We start from the raw sequence: 27,245 nt of genomic DNA, 5'->3' as shown, positions 1-27,245 counted from the left end.
TGCTTCAAGTTTTTTACGTATAACGAAGGGATGTGTATCTTCCAGAATGACCCATAGTAAAAGTGGATTCAACACGCTTTGTATAATGGTAATGTGCTGGACTCAATGTTTTATTGGCTCATATTAAATGTGTTGCCTATACAAAAAATTATCTGGTTTTTATGTTTTGTTTGTCTTCAAAGGTGAGGAAAAGGATGGGGGGATTAAATAGAGAAGCAGGTCTCTTATTGGCCAGTTACCAGTAACTGTCCCTGAACCTCCTACTCATGCTCTATGACATGAAACAGTCCCAGCACTGGTAGGCTGTGAGAGCGGAAAGGCCCTCTTTGACACTCTGTAGGCTCCTCCTGTGACAGAGGAACTGCAGGTCAGAGAGACTGCACCTCCCCAGGTTTACCCCCATGCTTGGTGCCCAATTCACACTGCCTAAAAATCCCACCCACAGGCTGTTGGTCTAAGAAACTCAGTGTTCAGGCCCTCCTTAGCCTGGGACTGGGCTTTCTATCCATCCACCGAACCAAGTGATTTAGATGTTTTCTTGTGGGATTTTACTGAATCTCCCCTTTTGGGTCCTAGTAGAAGTCTGTGTCTATGAATATAAAGGAAAGATGTAAAGATTTCAGCTGAAAACTCTGGTTTTTGGTTGTTTTTTGTGTGTGTGTGTGTGTGTGTATGTTTACGTTGCCAACATCTTCCTGAAAATTTGGACCATTCGGACAGAAATAAGTTGCACTTAGTATCTTATTCGTTGTTTTGGAATTAAACGTTGATCCATGAAACCTGTTATTTACATTTTATATTTATGTTGTTCATATTTTTTCAAGGAAAAATCAGGATCTGTGGTCTGAGGACAGAATATTTGAGGTCAGGATTGTCCTATTAGACTCGTATCAATATGCCACATATAATTTTCTTTTATATTTTAAAAAGCCATTGTGCTTGAAAACTATAACATTTCATTCTGTAGGTCATGAATACTTTAGCTTCATTCAGCAACTTTTACGGAATATTTTCTGTGTGCCAAGGACTGTGCAAATTGCTCATGATACCTCGTTGAACGATACACAGATATTACTTGAAAGAAACATACAGACTGATGAGAAAAATGTACTTAAACCTGTATTATTGCAGTGAAGTATAATAAATGCAATAACATAGTAAATAATAGGTAGAGGGTTGGCATGCACAAAAAGGAGTGGGCAGTTGTTTGGGTGGCTCACGAAGGCAATACAGATGGGAACTCTGTTTCAGAATGAGTAGGAGTTCATCAGAAGGGGGAAGTAGGAGAAGGGATGGCCGTTCCAGTGGCAGAACTAGTAGGTGCACAGGCGTGAAGATGTGAAACAGTGTGGCATATTCACGTGACTGTAAACCAGTTGGTATCTCTGGAATGCAGGACATGTGTACTTTGGTGATAGAGACTGAGGATGAAGACAGAGGTAGGGACAAGTTTCTGGAAGGCCTTGTGAAGGCCATTAAAGGGTTTGAATTTTATTCTACAGGCAAAGAAGGTATTTTGAGTGTGTTTCATTTAGAGGACATGTGCATTGGTCAGAGTTATACTGAAAGAAGATAGTTTGGTCTCTTTGTTGCTCTTCTCACACTTCTTTCCTCGTAGTCTATGATGGAGTCAAAGATGGTTTCCTCTGTCAGGTATGCAAGAGAGGGGGAACAGATTTGCATGTTGCCACGTTAGCAAAGAAAAATCATTTCCTTCAAAACCAACAATTTCTACCCCCCAGAACTGCTAGTAATAAAAATATCAGGAATGGACTATCCCACAGAATAACCCTAAATAGAAATTTATAAAAAAATACTACCATTTTATATGAAAATAATTCGTAAGTGAAAACATTAAACATTAAAAACATTAAAATGAGATTTCAGTATAATTTTAATGACACACAAAACTCAAGATATTTATTACAACCCAAAGTTAAAATAAGAAGGAGAAAACTAGACTGTCAGGGTAATCTATGAATTAAGAATTCAAACTGCTATTCATTAAGCAGAGAACTCTTACACAGAAATTTATCGATAATGAGATCTATACTTTGGGAGGGCCAATCCCTCCCTGTGCAAAGAGGAGACATTATCATTTGAGTCACCCTGTTTATTAAAGTTGTTTGCTATTGTGTGTAGTGGCTGGGTGTTAAATTTGGGGATTAATCCTCTGTTGACAGATGAGGGGTAGATGGGATCACTTGCTGGGTCACTAATGAATTTTCCACTGTCTGGGGACTATCAGTTAAATCAGATGGTGCCACTTACAGGTGTATTGATCCAAGAGCTGAGATAACTGTGATTGGGTAGACACTCAAAGCCTTTAACTTTGATACCCTGGTTGTGCTGATTTTTAATACAATGCAGTGACCTCCCATGTAGAAATGCCCCTTCTTCTATACTCAACAACATCTGCTCTATCTCCCAAAGAGAATAATGACTTGAAATAATTCCAAGAGGGAGTCCATTGATCTACTTGAGAATCCATTTTGTAGATTCATCAATCCCAAGATTGAAGATATCCCTAACTGCCTCCTAACGCTATACTGCAAATTCAGTTCTCATTAGATTCTTATTCAATTGAAAGCCTGATCTTAAAGATAAATTTTTCTAATTTCTGTAAGCATTATTTTTCCCCAGACTCTTTTCCTTTCTATTGCTTTCTCCTGATGTCATTTCTCATTTTTCATATTTCTCCTACTTTTGGAGCACAGAGCAGAATCACGAGTAAATGACATCAATCAAAGTAATTATTGTTTATTTAGGAGATGGTTAGCTATTTGGAGAAGGAGAAAAAAGCAACAAATGCTGGCAATTTGGTGGGTTATAAAAAACAATTTTTTTTTGGCAAAAGGGGAAACACCCATTGACATGAGAATCTGAAATTCAGAGAGGTTTTAAAAATTCTAAGTATTCTTTTTCCCTATAAGGTCATAGATAGTTGAGACCTGACCATATAATGGAAAGAAATACTTATCTCATATATATATAGGTATCGTAGTGCCTTGATTTCCTTTATAAAATGAACAAAAGCAAAGACAAAATCAACCAACAAAATCAAATATTTTAAAAAATACGTTATTTTCTAGGCCACTAGCTAGTTTTTATACCATAGGCTATTTTTGTTTTATCATAAACCATTATTCACTTTCTGATATTTGTATCACTTTTTATATCTTTTTGTCCTGTGATGATAAAAATAACATTAATAATAATATTAAAAATAATGTCAAAATACTGTGTCATGTCAGAAACACACTGGGCATGGGGTGCCTGGGTGGTGGAGTTGGTGAAGTGTCTGACTCTTGGTTTTGGCTCAGGTCGTGATCTCAGGATCCTGAGATAGAGCCCCACATGGGGCTGTATGCTGGGCGTGTAGTCTGTTTGGGATTCTCTTTCTCTCCCTCTGTCCCTCCCCTTTCCCCTCCCTGCTCTCATGTGCACCCGTGCCCTGTCTCTCTCAAAAAAAAAAAAAAAAAAGAGAGAGAGAGAGAGAGAGAGAGAGAAAAGAAAAAAGAAATGGCACTGGACATGATATCAGCTGATATAAAATTGGTTATGCTACTTACCAAAAATGTGCCTACAGAAAGTGGCTTTATCCTGTTAAGCCTTATTTTGCCCCTCTGTGAAGTGGAGGTATCTCACTGTACTACTTATTTCATAAAATATATTTGAAGATCAAATTTTTAATAGATATGAAAATATTTTGAGACCTATAAAATATTAAACTTTATATTTGTAAATATTTTCAATCTGCTTCTTGGGCATTTCTTTGTTTGCTTATTTGTTTGTTTACTTATTTAGTTATCCATGAATTTATTCATTTATTTGCACCTTGTTTCCTAAGGAATTTGCTGGTTTGATTAGATCTCCATCATAGATATTCATATATCCATTTTTCCGTAAATATCCAAAATAAGGGTATCAAGCCATGTTCCCCAACTTGACATAAATTCCTGGTAACCATTTTTTCAATATTTATTATCAAGGGAAAACTGAAAAAAAAAACTGATAAGACTACTTGTTTCTGAATACTTCTTTGAGTACTTGATCATTATGAGGATTCAACTTCTTGATAAATTGCTGAGTTTCTTAAATTGGAAATAAATTAAAATTTTAAACCTTATTTTGGCTATTGGGTGAACTTTAATATGGGGTGAACTTTAATCCCTCTTCCTTTTCTAGACTGAAATAAACTGATAGGTTATGTTGGAAAGATAAATTGTGTGTGAAACACACCTTCTGGTTCATTGACAAATATGTCATGTGGATAGAATCCAAAGCTTCATTAAAGTCCCAATGTATTATAGTTCTTCCTCATTTTTTATCTATCATCCTTAACATTCAGTACATGGTACCTTTACAGGGCAGTAAGTGGCAAGATTTTATAAGACACATTGACTCTGTCTTCTTTACATTATTTATGTGATGGATTACTGAAAGCTTTTTCAGCATATTTCCAGGTAAAAAATTAATCTTATGGAACTGAACTTCCAAAGTCCTCATTTGATATAGACATAACTCATTCATCCAAAGCTCATCAAAGATAATATGAACTTAAAAATAATTAATTTTCATAAAATTCTATATAAGCAAGCTGTCTAGATCTATCTACCTTTATGTCTATCTATCACTAGCTCTTGAGACTGAGAGAACGCAGGGAGATGCCCCATGCAATTTCTTCATAACAGTGTTATTAATATATAATTCATATACCATGAAGTTCATCCTTTTAAGGTGTACAGTTCAGTGATGGTTAGAGTTGTACACCCATCACTACTTTCAAATCCTAGAACACTTTTATCACTGCAGGAGAAAACCCCATATCCATTACTCCCAATTTCCCCTTTATCCCAGCCCCTGACAACTATTAATCTATATTTTGTCTCTAAGGATTTTCTTATCAACATTTCATATTGATGGAATCATACACTCTGTGGCCTTTTGTGCCTAACTTATTGCACTTAAGATGTCTTGAAGTTCATTTATGTTGTAATCATATTGGTATTTCATTCTTTTTATGTCTGCATAGTACTCCATTGTATGGATATCCCCAATTTTGTTTATCCATTCCATGAGCTCTTACATTCATCAAAGTACCTCATGGATCCCTCCTCCAACCTTCCAGAAGAGAATGCTTCTGGTGGAAAAATTAGCTATGAATCACAACTCATTAATTTATAGTAATTGAGAGGAAAGCACTCTTTTGTAGATGCCATACTGTGCTGGAAATGAGAAAAATCTAGGTTTCTTTTGTAGATGTTTCTCCCCCTTGTCCCCTAATGAAATGTGATTTCCTGCTCTGATTGAATGATTGATGGACTGATATTATATATTAAGCTATATTCATCACTGGATGAATAGCTCTGCTTAAATTTGCCTCTTCCTACCACTGCATCCTAGGCTCATCCATTAAGCTCTTGAATACAACAAACTCTAGCCTCAGGTCTTCACATATGCTGTTCCCACTTGGAGTGTCCTTCACTTAGCTCACCCTTTATCAGGTGTAATTCTCAGCTTAAATGCCCTTTATCTCAGAGAGTCTTTTCCTGACCATCGCCTACCTCCCAACCCAGTATAGATTGTATGACCCAATTCTTTCTTTATTTGTTTTAAAGCACACAATGCTTTTCCTCTCTGGCAGTTAACACAACTTGTAATTGCAAATGTATTTGTATGCTCCAAAATATAGCCTCTCCTAGGATGTTGGCTCCAAGAGGGCTGGAATTTTTATAACATGTTTTTTTAACTGCCATATCCCTGGTGTCTAAAACAGTTTGTAGCATACAATAGGCATTCAGTAAATACTTGTTGAACAAACAATTGGCTTTAATTACCACCTGTGCCCTGATGACTCCGTACTTGGCATCCCTTTCCCAGACCTATCTGATGATCCATTCTAGTGTGGGCTGCCGTCCTGACATCTCTATCTGGGTGTTCCTCAGGGTACACCAAAGTCAGCCTTTTTAAACTCAGTCTCATTATCTTTCCTCTCCAACTTTGCTTCTACCTGTCCACTTTAATGATTTCTTATTATCTAAGCCAGAAACCTGAGGATCACCTTAGAGTCTTCTCTCTTTAGGCCCTTCATACTAATTGGTCATAAAGTTCAATGGATGCAGTCTTTTAAGTATTCCATTAATAGGTTTTTATTTCCACTGCCACTACCTTAGTTCAAGTTCTCATTTTCTCAGTTGTGCAGTTGTGATATCTTCCTAACCTCTCTCTCTCTCTCTGTCCCCCTTCCTTCCTCTCTTCCTGGTCTTATTTAATGCATACTCCTCACCACTGTGGTCTAAGTCTAAAATTTGACTCTGTCCCTCTGCTTCAGAGTCTTTAGCCCTTGTCCTTTCCCTCCAGGCAAGGTGCCAACCTCATTGCTTGGCCTGCATGACCCCATCTGCCTCTTCAGCTTCAGCAAGAGCCATTTACTCACAAATTCCAGTGACACCAGATTGCTTTCCGTCTCCCAAATGTGCTATTTTCTTAAAACACTGCACCCTTCCCGTAGGGCTTCCTCGATCCACAAAGCCCTATTTCTCTTATCTGCTAACAGACTTCCAGTCATCTTTTCAGATTCTGCTCATGTGCCATCTGTTCCTCAAGGATTAGGCTAACTGCCCCCAGAAGAGTTTGAGCTCCTCCTGTCTGCTCCACAGCGCCGTGTAGGTACCGGAATCACAGCTTGTAACTATTATTCACATTGCTTGTTATGCACGAGCACTTCACATTACTTTGAACATTGTGGCAGATGTCTCTCCCACATACTAGACACAAGCCTTCTGAGGGCAAAAGCTGTGCTCTTCTGAGGGCTTGGACTTTGGGTGATGACCAACATGGGTTCTAATCCCCATTCCTATTCACGGTCCTGGGGTGAGCCGTTAAACATTTTAAGTGAGAAGATGTGTGTGGTTCCTAGTACACTACCTGAAATACAGTAAGTGTTTAGTAGTGACAGGCATTATTGATCATATTACTTTTAATAGTGGAAGTCACTCGGCGTAGGACAGTAACCTGTGTATGGCAACAACGTTTGTTGAATTAATGATTAAATAAAAATTCCCTTCATTTTCGGTAAATCATGACTAAACATCAATAAAGTAAAGGAGGAGTAACAAAAAGCTGCAAACTGGATCCATAAAGACAGCTGCACCAAACAAATGAAAGTGATCTGCAAAAAGGGATTTAGTCTTCAGTGTTAGAGAGAGGGCTGGGGGAGTTGGGCTCTGCTTCCACCTAGCTCTGCTGAAGGCCACATCTGAAAATTTTAGAGAATTCACACAGGACTCCGTGATCCATAAGTCATGGCCCAGTAAGCTATTTAATGAAGTTATGTATTTTTTTTAAAGGAATCTTCTAAAAATATAAATACATGATATAATAGGAACAAAACACCTAAACACATATTTACATTTTTGCAATGGATGTTACCAACTAAAAATGGTTATTAAAGGAGGCAATATGATTGATGAGAATTATCTGGACACGAAGTGCCAGAAAACTCAGGTCTTAGCTCTGGATAGGTTCTTTTACTTCTTCAAACCTCTATATTTTATGTATAAAAGTTTGACCTGGCAGTTCCCTTAGGTTCTTTTAAACTAAAAAGCTCTAAGGTTACTTGAGTTACTCTTCAAATAGGGTGTTAGTGATATCCCTGAATAAGAAAATGCCCAAGCAATCAAGACTCATTTTAGTGAAACCTAACTGATGCTGTTTATTATGGTATAGGAATAAAACTGTTTCTCATCTTCTATTGTTTCACCGAAATTCAGGTATCAAAAACTCTCTATCATATAGTAAACTTTTCTGTTGTTTTAAACCTACGGGCTAGCAACAGTAAGAAGTGTAAATTATTTATAATCCTGTAACTCATATAAAACAGTGAAAACCAGAAGAATGGAGGAATAAGATAAGTGCTATTGGAAATGGCCACCAATAAAATGGATGGGGAATTCAGAGGAGTAGAGCCTTGAAGACTGGCAGGGCATGAGTATGAAAAGTAACAGGAAAAGACATTCATGTCATTCAGAAAGTACAAAGAGGAAAAAGCATAACGTGATGTTTTGGGAGTAGGTTGAGGGATAGTGAGCATAATTTGCATGAAGATATAAAAATCTAGGCTGAGGCCAGATTGCAGGCAAATTAAATGTATACACAGTCTTTACTTTCAAGACTCACATTGAGCAAAATCCCCTTTGGTGACAGTTTCATCACTGATCAAGAATTGGACTAGATGGTTTGCAATATTCCATCCAATCATAATGTTCTTTAATTTTATAATTCTCCAGCATGCCAGGATCAAATAAATATGTATTCCAACTAGCTATAGATAGTTAGAAAGATGATAAATGGGTATATAGATAGATAGATATACAAGAAATTCTCAAGTCTCTCTTTTTTTTCTCTCTCTCATCTGTCATCTTTTCTAGAGAATTCCCAACTGTTTCCAGAAAATTGGAAGAGTAAAGAATTGCCCTAATAGTTTTAACTCTAATTCTGAATTATTTTTTAAAAAATCACGTTTCCCAACTATGTGCAGCTTTTGTGCAACATAAAACCTTTCAAGAAACATGTATTGATTTTGAATATGTTGCAAGGAAGTTTGCTACTGGTAAGAAAATGTCACTGACAGCTGGTCATAGCATTCAGTAGTAAAAAGAAAGAAAGGGAAAGAGAAACAGAGTAGCACTCCAGATGGATTTGTCAGGATACTCCTAGTCCCTCATCGAGTACCTGCCAGCTCTGGCGTGGTGACAGTGGTGATGTCGTCCATCATTTTCTTGAAACTGCAAATAAATGGCCCTTTAAAATGGACTTCATGGTAAGTGCTACACTGACCTTAGATTAACATTTATTTTTTTTTTTTTTTTTTTTTTAAAAGCAAACTTCTTTTTTTTTTTTTTTTTTTTTTTTAAAGATTTTATTTATTTATTTGACAGAGAGAGAGACAGAGAACACAAGCAGGCAGAGAGGCAGGCAGAGAGAGAGGAGGAAGCAGGCTCAGCAGGGAGCCTGATGCGGGGCTCGATCCCAGGACCCTGAGATCATGACCTGAGCCGAAGGCAGCGGCTTAACCCACTGAGCCACCCAGGCGCCCCTAGATTAACATTTAATTGGAAATTCTCTTTTCCTTGGGGATAGTTGGAGCCTTGTGAAATCTTACCTGAAATAGAAAGAGGCAATTCTTACTGACAGGAGATGCTGCCACTTAAGTTATCCTATGTTAGTCTGGAAATAAAAAAAAGCTTATTCTTTGAATGAGTAATATATGTGCATCGTACTGATTTCAAACAACAACAACAAAAATAATGTATGTCTCGTAAGTCCCTCTTCAGTTAATCAGAGATAAAACCCTTTTTAGGTAGGCTTCCAGAGATAATCTTGCATATTAAGGAATTCAAACTTGTGTGTTTCTATCATCCTTTATTTGTTTTGGGCTTTTTCAATCTCAACTGTGAGATTTTCTTTGTTTGTTTGTTTGTTTGTTTGTTTGTATTTCTTTCTTCAGAGAAGAGTTCTTCTTTCCCAGGAGCGTCTGGGTTCTGGGTCAGGGCAGGGATCTTCTGCTTGGGGCTCCATGCTCTCAGGAAAGTCGTTTGAATACTCTGAGGCTCGATTTCCCCCTCTGGAAAGCAGAAATAAGGGCACCTTATATGCTTTTTGTGAGAGACGAATGGATTAATAGATGTGAAAATGTTTCAAACAGTAAAGAACTCTATAGATATGGTTTGAGAAGGGAGTGGTAACTATTGAAAAGTCAGGAAAAATTCTCAGACATTTGATATTTTCTACGAAACAGTTTGATGAGCTATGGCTATATAAATAAAATACAGAAGGACAGAAACCAAACTTTGAGTATCTCTAGTTTATAAATGAAAGTTAATCTATTTACAGACACACATAAATATATATCTCCAAAATATGCCTCACAAAGGAGTTAGCAAATTTCCTGTGAATGAATGTTTGAGGTGTAGTGAACCTGTCATAGTATGAAAGCTGCTGTAGATGATGAGCGAACAAATAAGCATAGCTGTGTTCCAATAAAACTTTATGTACACTGAAATTTGATTTTCATGTAATTTTCACTTATGAAAAATGTTATTCTCTTTATTATATTTCAGCTATTTAAAAATGTTAAAATCATGTTTAACTCTCAGCACAAACATGTAAGGACTGCCAGCTAGGTTTGGTCCTTAGGCCATAGTTTGCCAACCACTCATTGAGAGCAAATTCTTAGAAAGATGAACTTTTCCCAACCAAAATTTTGATTCACTTACTCTTTTTGGGGAGAACATTTGATGTTCTTACTTTACAGGAGACCATGAATATCTTTGCATTTTCTACTGTCTTTTTTTATTTACTTACTTATGTACTTCTTTATCTCAATCCTAGTTGATTAATTTTTTTTATTGAATATAACTAACATAGAGTATTATATTAGTTTTAGATATGTATCATAGTGATTCAACAGTTCTGTACTCAGTGCTCATCAAGACAGGTGTACCTTTAATCCCCTTTATCTATTCCATCCATCCCCTTACTCATCTCTCCTCTGGCAACCATTAGTTTGTTTTCCACATTGAAAAGTCTGGTTTTTTGTTTGTCTCCTTTTTCTTTGTTTATTTGTTTGTTTTGTTTCTTAAATTCCCCATATGAGCGAAATCATACAGTATTGGTCTTTCTCTGACTGACTTAATTTCACTTAGCATTATACCCTCTAGGGCTATCCATGTTGTAGCAAAGGAAGGATTTCATTTTTTTATGGCTGGGTAATATTCCACTGTATATATACACCACATCTTCTTTATCCATTCATCTGTCGACGAACACTTGGATTTCTTCCATAATTTGGCAATTGTAAATAATGCTGCAATAAACATGGAGGTGCCTATATCTTTTTGAATTAGTGTTTTCATTTTCTTTGGGTAAATACCCAGTAGTGGAATTACTGGGTCATACAGTAACTCTATTTTTAACTTTTTGAGGAATCTCTGTATTGTTTTCCACAGTGGCTGCATCAATTTGCATTCCCACCAGCAGTGCACAAAGGTTCCGTTTTCTCCATATCCTCGCCAATACTTGGGGTTTCTTCTGTTTTTGATTTTGAACATTGTGACAGGTGTGACGTGATGATTAGTGATTTTGAGCATCTTTTCGTGTGTCTGCTAGCCATCTGGATATCTTCTTTGCAAGAAAATGTCTATTTTAGGTCTTCTGACCATTTTTAAATTGGATTATTTGTGGGTTTCTGTTTTTGCTTTTTTTTTTTTTGTTTTGGTTTGAGTAGTATAAATCCTTTATGTATTTTGTATGTTAACCCTTTATCAGTTATATTATTTGTGAATGTCTTCTTACATTCAGTGGGTTGTCTTTATGTTTTGTTGATAGTTTCCTTTGCTGTGGGAAAGCTTTTTATTTTTGGTGTAGTCCCAATAGCTTGATTTGGTTTTGTTTCCCTTGCCTGAAGAAATATATCTGGAAAAATGTTTCTGTGACCGATGTCAAAGAAATTACTGCTTATGTTTTCTTCTAGGAGTTTTATGGACTTACTCACGTTGACTTGCCTGTGTGAATCACGTGGGCAGGCTTCCTGAAAAATAAGAGACATACATTAGACAATGTTTTGGGAGCTTTCCTTTTCTCATATTTTGTGGCATAATGGTTCTGGATTACCTCTTTCTGTTGGAGTCCATCTTTACTTATATGTGATACATAAAATGCACCTATGAAAGCTCTTCTCCCAGCAAGCTTTGGGCTTCTAATACTTCAAATACATTTACGCTAGACGTTGATTTCTGCACCTTGATGGATTTAGTTTTCCCGGTTCTGAAGTTTCTCTGTATTAGATGAGATATTTTGGATGTACATTGATTCTTAAATGCATCCTGGGTATCACTTGGGGCACTTGCCATGTTATCACTGCATTGCCTGGTAGGATCTGGAAACATTTTATTTTGGTGGGATTTTTCCTGTCCAATACTCCCACGAATGTGAGCTGCAAATCATACTGAATGAGTACATCTACAAAACAGAACTAATATCCACCTTGTGGGCGTGTGGTGAAACTTAATTAGTTAATGCTTCTAAAGAACTTTTTAAAATCATGGGTAAAATGCATTATTAAGTTGCTAAGAGGTATTATTGTTTATTATTTCCTTTAGGTATTTCCCAGCAGGTGCTTTGCTACTAGGATTATAATGTCTGTAATTTTGAAACAAGTTGACATTTGGTTTGTTTGCAGAGTGCATGAAGCTACAGGTCGCATTTTATTGAAATCTTCCCCTCCTTCTGTCCAAAGTAATTAGGTGCTCAGTTACAGCCTCCTTCTCTTAGATGTTCATACAGTTTATTAGTATTTAATAGTAACATCACCGTCAGGGTAAGAAAGAATCAATAGAAGAACTTTTTCCAATTAGATTAAGTGATTTTAGTAGTAGATCTATGTTAATAATTTGCTAATGATAAGACTGTGTCTAAAGGGATAGAAAAAATGTTACATCCAATGATTTACTAATAGTTGTAAGTTGACCTTTTTATGTTGGTTGACACAATACTGTTCGGATAAGAGCTATTGGATACAGGTCACTCTTCCATAATGTGTACATGATCTGGGAAGAGCTTGAGATTTTTAGATGTTGTGCCATTTAATGCCCACTTGCAAAACTGTGAAAGCCAGCAAGCTTGTTATAACAGAAAGAACACTGAGCCAGCATCAAGTCGCTCCATTAGAGACTCAGCTCTTCCCCTTCTTTGCAAATTTCTTCTCTTTCTGGGTCTCAGGCTCCTTATCAAATTGGACTATATTGTTGGTTTTCAAACTGTATCCCTTGAAATTTAAGATTCTGAACAGAGGCTTCAGGTTTTCTAACCTGTTAGAAACAACATTTAAATATTTCCCAACAAATGTCAGAGAATTATATGCCCAAAGACCCCATTTATTGCTTTTTCTTCTTATATATGTTAAGATTCCTTTTAAATCTACATCTTAAGATTTTCATTGCTTAGGAAAATTTTCAAAGACAGTTTGTGATCCAGAAGATCCCCTCCGGCTCTGGAGGATCTTGCATCTCAAGTAAAGCTGAAACACACACACACACACACACACACACACACACACACGCAACTATTAAAAGCAGTCTTTGAAGATTTCAATTGTAGGCTCTGAGACCAAAGACAAGTTTAATTCCTGAGGTTTATGCACTATAGGAGCTCTGTTAAATAAATAAAATATTCAATGAATAAATAAATAGCGTTTGAAAGGCACTCTCTGAAACTGCTACTAGAATGCTTGGCAAATACCTGCCTTAGTTTTTCTCAATATCTGATTTCCTCCTAAGTATTTGATGTTGCCAATATTCGTTTCCAGGGTTCTCTGGACTTAGGAAATCATGTAGGTGTGGTTCAAGTGGGAAAGAGCTGTAATATGCCTGCTTAAGTGCCTACTGTCCAGGAGAGTGAGTTAAGGCACAGAGGAGAATAGAGCTCAATAATTTGTGCTATATTAGCACTTCCCATCTCACAAGGTAGAAGCTTTTAAAATGCTAGTCCTAATGCTTATTTCTCTTTCCCCCATGAAATCCTCAGGGTTCTGACCAGCAGAAATACTTTCAGAAGCAACTGTTAAAAGCTGAGTTTCCATCTTTCCATTGCAACATAGAATAAAATGATAGGCACATATATATATATATGTATATATACATATACACACACACACATATATATAGCATTTTATATATATAGATAGATATAGATATATAGATATATATACATATACACAGTATGTGTGTGTATTTTATATATTTTATATACTTATATATTATATATTTTATATACTTGTATATTTTGTATACTTATATATACAGGTATATATAAGTATACACACACACATATATATAATATACTGTAATCGTCAGTGCAAATATGCTACCATTTAGTAAGTAAGCTAACAAAAAGTAAGTGCTCAGAAACATATGTTGAATTGTGTTGATGTGACAACACCCAGTGTTGGGTCCTCTGGCTTGAACACTAACTCCATCTGTAATATATCGTGTGACTCCTGAAGTTACCCCTCAATGCTAGTTTTCCCTGGGCATTGTAGAGACTCTCTGTCATTTGGAAAGATGAATTCACTGACATCACTGACATTGTGACAAGGGCATGGCCATAGCGGCTTGTAGGCCTTACATTTTGAGTTGTTTGTACAATAAAGAGAATCCTTTGCCTGACATTTTCCACCATGCGATGCCTGTGGTTTGCTCTGAACATCCAGAGACTCTCAGAGAGGCAGTGGATGGAACGGAAACTCTGCCGGTAAGGAGCTTCTGTTCAGCTACCGACGCGCTGCAAGCGTGGGCAAACACTGTTCCCTGTGTACATCTCAGTTTCCTTGTCTGTGAAGTGCGGAGGTTGAGCAAGAAGATGTTTAAGGTCTGTCTTAGCCCTGAAAGCTCTAGTATCAGGCACAGAGCAAATTTCAGCAGTTGCATTTACACAGTATTTATTTAATGCCCAATGGTGATCTTTATGATTATTGACTGGGTGTTGGACGCTGTGCTAAGTTTTACTTTCATTGTGTCTTTTAAACTTTACTATAACTTCTTAAGGATACCATTACCTATTTAAAAATTTTATTAATTTAAATTCGATTTAGTTAACATAGAGTGTATTATTAGTTTCAGAGGTAGAGTTCAGTGGTTCATCTGTTGCATAGAACACTCAGGGCTCATTACAGCACGTGCCCTCCTTAATGCCCATCACCCAGGTACCCCATCCCCCCACCTGCTTCCCCTCCAGCAATCCTCAGTTTGTTCCCTCTAGTTGAGAGTCTCTTCTGGTTTGCCTCCCTTTCTGTTTTCATCTTGTTTTATTTTTCCCACCTTCCCCTATGTTCATCTGTTTTGTTTCTGAAGTTCCACATATGAGTGAAGTCATGATAATGTTTTTCTCTGACTGACTTATTTAGCTTAGCATAATACCTTCTAGTTCCATCCACATCGTTGCAAATGGCAAGATTTCATTCTTTTTGATGGCTGAGTAATATTCCTGTGTGTGTGTGTGTGTGTGCGTGTGCGTGTGTGTGTGTGTGTGAGAGAGAGAGAGAGGAGAGAGAGACAGAGAGAGAGAGAAAGAGAGAATATAAACATATATATACCACATCTTCTTGGTCCATTCATCTATCGATGGGCATCTGGGCTCTTTCCATACTTTGGCAATTATGGACAGTACCCTTTTTTAACAGAGGAGGAAAATGAGGCTTAGAGCAGGGAAATCTCTCTCTGAAAGTCACAGTTAGCAAGTAATAGAGGTGGAACTTAAGCCTGAACAATCAGACTCTAGAACCCCCAATGCCATGTCAGTGCCATATTGCCTCCAACTGTAAGGGGCGCCATGCTAACACCTGTCAGAATCCACAAAGGCCGATATGACAGAGTCCCTGTCCTCTGGTTATATTTGGGCTGGAAGGAAAGATGAGTGAAAGGGTTAAGAGAAAGGCCAGGCAGCCTGTGCTTTGGTTTCCAAAGGAGAAGGGCAGCACATGGCTATTACGGGAGTCTTAAGGAGAGGGCAATAGGAACTTGGCACTGCTGAAGTGTCGTTACAAAACCAGCCAAAAACATTGTCAGCATTTAACAAGGTTTCCATTGCCTTATCCAAAGGAATAGGAACAGAAGAGAGATGTTATAAAAAGGATAAAAGAAACGGCTACTCATCAGCTGTGTTCCCATTCATCCACAGTGGGGTTGGGCTGACAGACTCTGATAATCAGCCCAAAGGTGGTTTGCCAGGCAGATCAGTGCAACCCAGAGGGTCTTTGGTCTCCTCCCACCTCCTTATCATTGCCATTGCCCTGTCTCTGCCTTTCCTAACAATGCCCATCTAGAATGTATCCCAGTTTTCACTTGTGCTTTCAGTTTAAAATTATACAACAGTAGAATTTTAGAACAGGCCCCTCTGATAACATTTTTATTCTTCTCCCAAATACTGGAATCATTGGGGAAAAGTCCCCTGAAGTCACCTCTGCTGGCCAGCAAGGCTTAGTCACCTCATGGCAAAGAGGGACTGAGGAGGCAGAGCAGCCAGTAGCTAAAACTCTTCACCCTTCCTTCCAGCAGCTCTAAGACACCCACATGCACCCACACTCATTTGCAGGAAACCAGCCCTTACCATACCCTTGACTCATGAAGGAGAGAAGAAATGTCACCCTTGAAGAGATTTCTGAACTCATTTGTGAAAAGTGGACTTGTGCAGATGTCAGCATCATGAAATGATTTTGTCTTCTATTGGTTGGTGAAAATTTTGCAGTGCTGTCCAATAGAACTTTCTGCTGTGGTGGAAGTGTTTTCTGTCTGAGCTGTCCAACACATTCGCCCCTGGCCAGGTGCGGCGATTGACTACCTGAAATGTCAGACTTGCAGTGAGACTGAGGAAGTGAATTTCAGATTTTATTTAATTTCAACTATTTTAAGTTTAAGTAGACACAGGTAGCTAGTGGCTATAACAGGATGGGGAAGCTATGGATCAAAACATCCTAATATTCAGAACTGACAATCTAGGAGGGTCTAGCCTACTAAAGTTAACACTGGTGTCCTGTTTTCCTAGTCATATAACATATCTTATAAAGTGGTTTCCTGTACATTGTATTTGAGCAGAAAGGTCTGGAGTGTATCATGAATACAGATTTCATAAATATTTATTGAAAGTATATGTGTGCCATTTATCCACCAGATCCCAGGCTCAGCCTCAGAATCTTCTTCAGTGCATTGCTCCGGTTAGGATCCTGTGGTCAAATTTGTCAGGAGAGAGAAACTTGTTTGCCACCACTGAGGTCGGGGCAAAATGGGTAGTGTACTTCCATACAGATATCTTCAATGAAAGGTTGATGACCAGATGATCTTTAAAGTCTTATCATGAAAATGTATGATTCCATTAATCAAAGAGAATCAGTTCTACATCTTATCTACACTTCTTACAAAGTTCGTCAGAAAAACCATCTCTGTAGCACTAAGGTGAGAGCCCCTGCCTTCAATAAATTCCCTCCTCCTACAGAGAAATAGAATAGGAAGAGGCAGGTGAACCAAATATTTTAAAGAATGAACTTATTGGCTTAAAATATATCAAATGACTGATCTCTTTTGTTGCTGGCTGAGTGTATAAACAGACTCAGGGCAAGTCACGGCCATTTTAAACATTTATTATGGTCACGCACTGTTAGGTCCTGGTATACCGAAGGGCTTCAATGCCAAGTTATTTAAGATTATAAAGTGACATTGCAAAATCAACAGGGCTGTACTATGTTGTCCCTAAGTAAGCAGCAATGCTTTATGAGAGATATATCTATACCTATATAAAAAATCAATTTTCGCCTCACAACTGTGATGATTTGAATGATTTGGCAGTGATACTCTTAAACGCCACCAGGCTTGGCCTACAGGAAGAAGAGTGATGAGTATGGAGGTACTTGAAAAAAATTTCAAACATTCTAATCCCTGAAACAGAGGCTGGGTGATTAAGGCAGCACCTAAACCCATCGTATAGCTTAGATTTTTTAAATTGTTAGAATATTTTCCAATTATTTTGTGATTGTAGGAATAGGTCATAGCATTTAGAAAACAATTCTCATTTCTTATAATTATGAGCTTATAATTAAAATCAGTTATTTTTTAAGCTCTCATAATTAGTTCACTTTTAAATGTATATATTTATACATTTATAAATTTATTTATAAATTTATTTATAAATTTATTCATTTATCAATGATTGCACAAGACTCTGGTAGAAAGTATAGTTCTATATATTACTCTAAGAGATAGTAAGTTGTGAGCCTTCCTCTCTAAGAGTTTGGCTTCTACTTTTGGAGCTAGGCATGTGTGTGTGTGTGTGTGTGTGTGTGTGTGTATGTGTATGTGTGCATATATAGAAAGAGGAGGGGGAAGGGAAAGAGGAGAGGAAGAAGGGGGTAGGATAAACTCTTACTCAAATTAGATTTTGGTTAGTAAATCTTAAAATGAAGAGGCAGTCCTTGGGAATTGAGGGGATAAAGAGATACATATCTGCCTTTGGCCTTTAGGTATTTAAAAGATATGGACTCCTCGGATCTTTAGGTCTCAGCTCCCCAGCCTATTAGCTGTCTGATTTTCAGAAATCATTTAACCCTGTTATAGTGGGTTGAGTAGTGTCCCTCCAAATTCATATCCATCCTGAGCCTGAAAATGTGACTTTACGTAGAAATAGTGTCTTTGTTGATGTTATTAAGATGAGGTCATGTGTGCCTGGGTGGCTTAGTTGGTTAAGCCTCTGCCTTTGGTTCAGTCATGATCTCAGGGTCCTGGGATTGAGTCCCATGTCTGGCTCCCTGCTCAGCAGGGAGCCTGCTTCTCCCTCTCCTTCTGCACCTCCCCCTGCTTGTGTTCATGCTCTCTCTCTCTGTCTCAGATAAATAAATAAATCTTAAAAAAAAAGATGTGATCATACTAGATTTTATTTTTTAAAGATTTTATGTAGTTATGTAAGAGAGAGAATGAGAAAGAGCAAGCAGGAGAGGGGAGAAGGTCAGAGGGAGAATCAGACTCCCTGCTGAGCAAGGAGCCCAATGTGGGACTTGATCCTGGGACTCCAGGATCATGGCCTGAGCTGAAGGCAGTCACTTAACCAACTGAGCCACCCAAGTGCCCGAGGTCATACTAGATTTGAGTGGACCCTAAATCAAATGACTGGCATCTTCTTAAGAAGAGGGGAGGACACACAAGAAAATGCCATGTGAAGGCAAAGGCAGATACATCTACAAACTAAGGAGCAGCAAGGATTGCCAGCACCCACCAGAAGCCAGGAGACAGGCACTGAACAGATTCTCCCTCAGAGCTTCCAGAAGGAACCAACTATGCCAGTGCCTTAATTTCAGACTTCTGGCTTATAGAACTCTAAGAGACTAAATTTCTGTTGTTTTAAACCACCCAGTTTGTGGTGCTTTGTTATGGCAGCTGTAGGAAATGCATATACTTCCAAACCTTAATTTCCTTTATTGTAAAATGGGTATGATGATACTTACCACCTGAGAGTTTCGTTGAGAACTAATGAACCAGAATTGAATTAAGAAGAAATTTGTCAAAAAAAAAAAAAAAAGAAGAAGAAGAAGAAGAAGAAGAAGATATTTGTCAAGTGTGAAATGCTCTAGAAATATTTGCACATTTAAATATCAATTTTCTAGGACTGTGAAATTTATCTCCCAGCTGCTCAGCATTCGCTCTGTGTAAAGGAAAAGTGTCTATTTCTGCTGTCTCACAATAGAATTAGCTAGGTATCATTGTCTAATCTCCTATCATGTTGCCTTCCTGGCAACAGCTTTTTACAGATACTTAATTATCAGAGAAGAAGAATGGAAAGGCTTTGGCCAAGATGGAATGGTTCATGCATTTGGACTTTCTGGCAATGTTTTTCATTTAGTCAGAATCATTTTTCCCCCACAGATAAGCAAAATTGTTATGCTGTGGTTTAATAAGTAAAATATGTACATCTGGTTAAAATAAAAATCAAAGTGGGAATTTGCATTCTATGCTTGGCTTTTCAATTACCACTGTTTTTCCTAGTAAGGCACAACTTCTTCGTGCCTGATCGGGATTAGATGGGAGTGAAGAACTCTATGTACCATGTAGTAAATGTAATCTAGAGTCCCAGGAGAGAAGGTATGTGTAAAGCAATTTAGCTCAGTTCATTTTCAGATGATTTGGTAAATATTGGCTAATTTGTTCTCATTGCTCCCCTGAGAGAACCATGAGTTGTGTTCTTTTGTAACACAGAACCTGAAATAGAACAGGTTAGTGATTTACCAAATGAATGGAAGGAACAGTGTTGCTGCTGGAGCTGGACTCCTAGAATTTTTGGATTCTATTCACTAATGAGTTCAGGCCCACAGCTCCCACCGACATGGGAGAACCCCAGGCATGCCCATATTGCCACTGACCTTGCTGCAAATGTTCAAAGAATTTTTCTAGGCTTACATCCATCATTTATTGCAAAAATACATGGACTCGAAACTCACTCTTGAGTCTCCCAGTTTTTATTTCATTGCTTTAGATCTCATGATACGCCAGTAAATATAATAGACATGGCTTCCTGCTTTCATTGTGCTATATCTGGTAGGGGGCAATTCCAACTCCGTGTGGCAAGTGGCATGATATCTGTCAGAGCTCAAGATTAGCTCGACAAGCCACTTCTTTCAGCGAGATGTGGCAGAAATGAGTAGTCTGCAGCATCCTGGTGCTAGACTTGTCAAGCGATGTGGTGTAAGGGGATGAAAAAAATTACCCACCTTTGTGTGTAAATAGGGGCTCAGTTTGATGATCAAGTAACAGTAAGGAGATTTTCAATTACAATTAAGCAGTTGCTTAGCTTAATTGTATCAGGAGTCATAAATGGGACAAAGCAGCATTATAGCCCAAAAGTTGGGCTAAACATAATGACAGAAGCCTGGGAGTGGGGTACTCTCAAACATCTGGACAGTTGTCATCAGGGTGATGAAAAGAGCTTGGCCATTGGCTTGAGGTTTAGAAATAAGACTTTCTTCTATGAAAGGGAAACAAAAAAAGTAAGTTAGGACCAGCAAACAGAAGCCTTTGGAGTATGAGGCAGATTACCAGAAAAACATCCCTGTTGTGGGAACAATGGCAAAAAGAGTGACCTGGCTCGGGAACTGGGGAGGGAGATAAAGGAATGGGCTGCTGGGACTTGATACTTAATGAACTCCAGAATGGGGACTGGCGCCGGTTGAGGAAATTGAGTCACAAGAAAAAATTTGAGGGGAAAACAAGGATTGGAAATGAGGCTGCAGGTATGAAACATGATTGTATCCTCACCTATGGGGTTGATAAAGGATGAATTTGGAACCAAGCTGGGCCTTATGTAATTTCCTTTTTTTAAAGTGGATTTTGTTGTTGTTGTTAGAGACCATGTGTCAGAAAAGGTTAAGTGCACAAAAGAGTAGCAAGAGTGCTGACTCAGCCTTTGTTTAGTTATTGGCTGCGTGACCTTGAGTTATTGGGGGAAAATTCTAGCTCTGATTACTCTCTATTAATAAAATGAAATCATTGCCCTGTATTAGTAATTCCTAAATGCCAGGCTATGGGCTGATGCTGGGTTGCCTGTAAGAATCACTCACCTTGGGAGGGGGTGGCTCAGTCAGTTGGGCAATGGCTCTTGATTTCAGCTGGGGTCGTGATCTTAGGGTCGTGGGATCGCACCTCACATCAGGCTCTGTGCTCATTGTGGAGTCTGCTTGTCCCTCTTCCTCTGCTGCCCCCCCTTCCCTGCTCATACTCTCTCTCTTTCTCTTAAAAATAAATAAGAAAGAGGATCAATCACTTGAGGAGCTTGTTTAAAAGTACATGCTCCTATCCTTTTCCCTTTAAGATTGTGCTTGAAATAGTGAGCAGTGAATCCCGGTAATCTGTTCCTCTCACACATACCCCATGTGATTCTAAGGAAGGAACCCACATAAAACTACGTAATATTAGCCACTGGAGTTTCTTCAACGTTCTGTTTTTATTATTTTTTCCTTCCATCATTTGCCTTTGTACATCTTCAGTTCATGGCCTGCGATGATGATCAACAATTCAAAAAAAAAAAAAAACACAAACAAACCAATTCATTGGCACATTATTTCCAACTGACAGTTGAAGTCTAGGAGCCAAGTGATGCAAGAAAGCTTGTTTTCGCTGCCTGAGATTCTCAGCCCCAATAGCAGCACAAACCTTCGAAGGCATAACCTGGAATGGGCTCTCGTCAAACTCCCAAGCCCATTTTTACAGAGGCAGAAGTTTGGCTCTCTTGAAATCTCTGGTGTCCCTTTTCTACACCATACGGCTTTTCTGAAGGCTAATTAGGAACATCTACCTAGCATTTCACATTTTTTATAGAAGAGTGTTTATAAATAACTATAGGATGAAGTCATTGTGGAGATTAGGTGATTTCTTTCTTTCTTTCTTCTTTCTTTCTTTCTTTCTTTCTTTCTTTCTTTCTTTCTTTCTTTCTTTCTTAAGATTTTAGTTGTTTATATATGAGAGAGAGAGGGCACAAGCAGGGGGAACAGCAGGCAGAGGGAGAAGCAGGCTCCCCACTGGGCAAGGAGCCCAATGCAGGACTTGATCCCAGGATCCTGGGATCCTAACCCAAGCTGAAGGCAGGTGTTTAACCATCTGAGCCACCCAGGCATCCCAAGATTAAGTGATTTCTACTGCAAGGTAAGACAGAGCAGAGATTCCCCTTGGCGTTCTTATTAGGATGAAGTAAATCAACTTGCTATGTGCAGTGGGTTATTTTGGGAGGAAGTAATATATCCTAGGCTTCACATGTTACTTCGTTCTCCAGGAAGATAATTTCCTACTCAGTAAGTAAATTAATTCTTTTGCTATTAGAAGGGAAATCACTTATAGACTCTTCTAGAATCTAAACCTTCGTAATCAGCCACAGAAGTCTGTTCTTATCTTAGAAGCATACAAAATTAAAATTGAAAGGACTATTAATTTATGTCCCAGGGAGGAAATGACTTGCTCGAGATCACACAGCAAATTAGTGGCACGAGAACCTCAGTCTCTGGTTCTTAGCTTTGCATTCAGTGGCCAATAAAAAGGGCACTAGGATGGCCAAAGAAAAAAGTAATCACAAAATCAAACACTGGCAAAGATATGGAAAAATGGAATCATTCATCTATTGCTGGTGGAGATAAAAAAACTATACAGCTACTCTGGAAAAACAACTTGGCAGTTTCTTCTAAACTAAACATTGAATTACCAATACCCCAAATTGTACTCCTGAGACCCATTCCAGAAAAATGAAAATGATGTTCATGTAAAAACTCTACATGATTATTTATAGCAGCAGCATCTGTAATATCCAAAAACCACCAACAGCCCAGATGTCCTTTAAAGGGTGAGTGATTTAACAAACTGTGGAACATTCATGCCATGAAGTACTATTCAGCAATAAAAAGGAAAAAACTATTTACACAAGTAACATTCTGGATGAACTGCCAAGGAATTATACTGAGTGGGAAGAGCCAGTCCCCAAAGGTTACAAACCAAATGAATCTGTTTATATAATTTAAAAAAAAATTATTTTTTTTGAAGATTTTATTTATTTATTTGACAGAGAGAGAGATCACAAGTAGGCAGAGAGGCAGGCAGAGAGAGAGAAGGAGAAGCAGGCTCCCCGCTGAGCAGAGAGCCCGATGTGGGGCTCGATCCCAGGACCCTGGGATCATGACCTGTGCTGAAGGCAGAGGCTTAACCCACTGAGCCACCCAGGTGCCCTATAACTTTTTTAAAAAATGACAACATTTTATTGGTGGAGAACAAATTAGTGATTTACAGGCATTACAGAAGGCATGGTGGAGTGGGCAGAAGGCAGGTGGGTGTGGTTATAAAAGGGCAACATAAGACAGCCTCCTGGCTGGCTCAATCAGTGGAGCATGTGGCTCTCCATCTCAGGATTATGAGTTTGAGTCCTATGTTGGGTGTAGAGATGACTTAAAATCTTAGAAATAAAAAAGGGCAACGTAAGAGATTCTTGTAGGAATATAACAACTGAGTATGTGGATTGTGGTGGTGGATACATGAAACTTTACACATGATAAAATTAATAGAACTAAATATAAACACCCAAGTACAAGTCAAACTTGGGGGGGTGTGTTATATAAATGGGAATATTCTGGTTGTGATACTGTAATATATATATTATATCATAATAGAATTATGATAATGATACATAGTACATCATAATATATCATAGTATATCATAATATAATATAATATGTCATAATATATTATATTATACATATAATATAATATTTTTGAAAATGTTACCATTGGGGGAAATTGAGTAAAGTGTACATAGGACCTATTATGTCTCACACTTACATGTGACTTTTCAATTGTCTCACATAAATTTCAAAGAAATAAAAGATATTCTTACTAATAAGAAAGTTAAAAAAAAAAAACCCTGCTAGTATTTTCCTTTTGTCAAAATGGCAAAGATGTTTTTATGCTACTCCAGTCTTGGTGAGGATATCTTAGTGTAGTGTACCCCACTTCTGAGAGTATAAATTGCTACACTTTTGCAAATAGTTTTACATACTAAAATCTTTTGACCTTATAATTTCACACCTATGAAGTTGACCTAGGAAAATATTCAGGAATAGAAATTAAATTTATATGTAAATATTTTCACTATGGTATATGGTATAGTGTAGTATTATTTTTTATTTTATTTTATTTTATTTTTTATTTTAAAAAAATTATTTATTTGACAGAGAGATCACAAGTAGGCAGAGAGGCAGGCAGAGAGAAAGAGGGACAAGCAGGCTCCCTGCTGAGCAGAGAGCCCAATGTGGGGCTCGATCCCAGGACCCTGGGATCATGACCTGAGCTGAAGGCAGAGGCTTAACCCACTGAGCCACCCTGGTGCTCCTATAGTGTAGTATTATGATAGCAGTGCAACTATAAATAACTCATGTAATAAAGGATAGTGTTTTTGAATGCTCCATTAAAATTATATTTCCCCAAAATATTTACTAATTAGGACAAATGTTCATTGCATAATGTTCAGTACAAAGTATAAGATAAGTTTTTTTTTTTTTTTAAAGATTTTATTTATTTATTTGACGGGGGCAAGGGCACACACAAGCGGGGGGAGTGGCAGGCAGAGGTGAGGGAGACGCTGACTTTCTGCTGAGCAGGGAGCCTGATGTGGGGCTCGATGTGGGGCTCGATCCCAGGACCCTGGGATCATAGACCTGAGCTGAAGACAGATGCTCAACAGACTGAGCCATCCAGGCACCCCAGAGATATGTTTTTTTTTAAATATCACGAACTCCGTATCTACATATAAATCCGACTCCTATACTTACTAGCTGTGTGACCTTGGGTAAATGGCTAATCCTCTATGTGGACCTCTTATCTGTAAAGTGAGCATATACTAGTACCAACTTACTGTTTTTGTAAAAAAAGTAGCTGATCAAAGTTCTTCTAAGAGGATCCTAGCACATAAACTTTAGTTCATATTAAATAGTACTTTTATCTGGGTAGTAGCAATACTACCCATCTTTACACTCTTTTATTTTAAAACTCTTCCACAGTGGTCATGTGACACTTTGCATTTAAAAAATAATGTTATATTATAATAGACAGTGTATGTGTGTGTGTGTGTGTGTGTGTATGTTATATATATAAAACTTACTTTAATCATGACTATTTTTTATTGATGCTTAATTCATATTCAGAATGCCTACAGCTCGTCCATTTCTGAGAGAGAAGGACTTTGCAAAGTCCTATCCACCTGAAACTTTCCTTAGCGGTTCTCTTGGAAAGTGAGAGAAACTTGGAACTGGGCAATTAAATTTTTAAATTTTAACTATCACCAATTTTAAGAATTTAGCTAAGGAATATGAATCGATCTTGAAGAACAGTAAATGTTGAGAAATATTTACGGTTCATTCTGGCAGTAGATAATTAATTATCTTCTTGGAGAATTAATCACTGATGCCAGTAAATCACAGGCTGGTTATTTAAAAAAGATTGATATGATATATTGGTGATGACAGTTGAGAACTCCAACTATGTACTGGGTCATGTTCTGAAGAAATTAATCATTTACTTTTTCTTGGTGAACTTTAATTTGCTTTAAAAATAGTAGCCATTGTAGCAGCTATAGAGAATTTGTAAACTTGGTTTTATAGCCCAGTCAGAGAAAAGGGTGATCTTGGGAAACAAAATACTACAGAATGCATGTAAAAGGGGGGATTAGTCCATATGTCTAATCTCCTCTATCTAATATTATTATCAATCTATCTTTAACCCTTTGCCTAAACTTAAGTTCCTGTGAAAAATTGCAGTTCATGACATTAGGTTCCTAAAGCATAGAAATATAGATAATATTTAATTATTGTTTTGCCCATTATCTACTCTGACTTTTTAATTCTCCTTTCCTCTTTTATCATGTTTTGAGTGTTTTTTTTAAAATACTTTATACCATGAATATTTCTTGGGCTAATCTAGATGCCCATTCATATCAACAGAATGTTTGCAAAAATACAGACTTTAAAAAGAAAATGTTTGTAGAGAAAAGAGATTATTTTCTTCAATTCAGACTCCAAGAAAAGCCAGAATCCATATTCCTCTATGAAAATCAATAGTACTTGCCACTAATGTATCTTACCAACTTCTAAGAAGATATGAAAAGGGTTCGAATTTATTAGTTTCCATTTTTATTTCTAATACAGAAAATTTATAATTTCAAAGAAAATTCAAGTGGTTCTTAAACATTTGGAAATATACTCTATCTCACAGTAAGAAAAAGGTAAGTTAAAAATGAAACTCTGTCATACTATCTTAAAACTTTTAGATTTTGCAAAAATGAGAACGTTGTATAACATACTCTACTGATTAGGCTGCAGGTCAGACAGCTCTAGTATAATGCTAGTGTGAGAATATACTTGTTGAATTTTTATTGAGGGCAATTTAGCAGTATCTGCCCAAATTACAAATACACATATCATAAAACAGCAATTCTATTTCTAGGAATTTATCCCAGATACACTCAGACATGTGAAAGATGAGTACATAAAACAGTTCATCACAGCCTCATCTATAAGGGCGAAAGATTGGATAAAATGGTGTCTGGTTAAATAAATGAAAGTATATCCATAAAATGGAATCCTATGGATTTGTAACACAGGAGAGCTTTTTATTTGCCGTATGGAATAACCTCGAAGCTGTCTTGTTAAGCAGGCAAAGCAAAGGCCCAGGACTGTAAGAGTGTGATGCAACCTATTTGCTGTTTTACTAACAGATTCATAAAGCATCTCTGAAGGAGTTCAGTAACACATGGCAGAGCGGTTTCTCTATGGGAGGGGACGGTTGGCTGGAGGGCAAGGGATAGAGACTTTGTAAAGGTCTCTTGTACCTTTAGAGTTTGAAACTAGGTGAATAAATCAGCTAACCAGAAAATAAATTAACTTTATATAATAATCCATTTATACATATATAACCTATAATTGGTGGAACTGCTTAAAACTAACTTTCTCCTTATTGCAGAGTTCATTTTTTCCAATATTGTCCCTAAAAAAGAAAGATACCGTTTAATTATTTTTTGATGAATGATGATTTTTAGAAGTTTTTAAAAAATATTTTATTTATTTATTTGACAGAGAGAGAGATCACAAGCAGGCAGAGAGGCAGGCAGAGAGAGAGGGGGAA

Source organism: Martes martes, assembly GCF_963455335.1.
Source record: "Martes martes genome assembly, chromosome: 1".
NCBI classification, from domain to species: Eukaryota; Metazoa; Chordata; class Mammalia; order Carnivora; family Mustelidae; genus Martes; species Martes martes.
Note: the sequence above shows the minus strand (reverse complement) of the source record.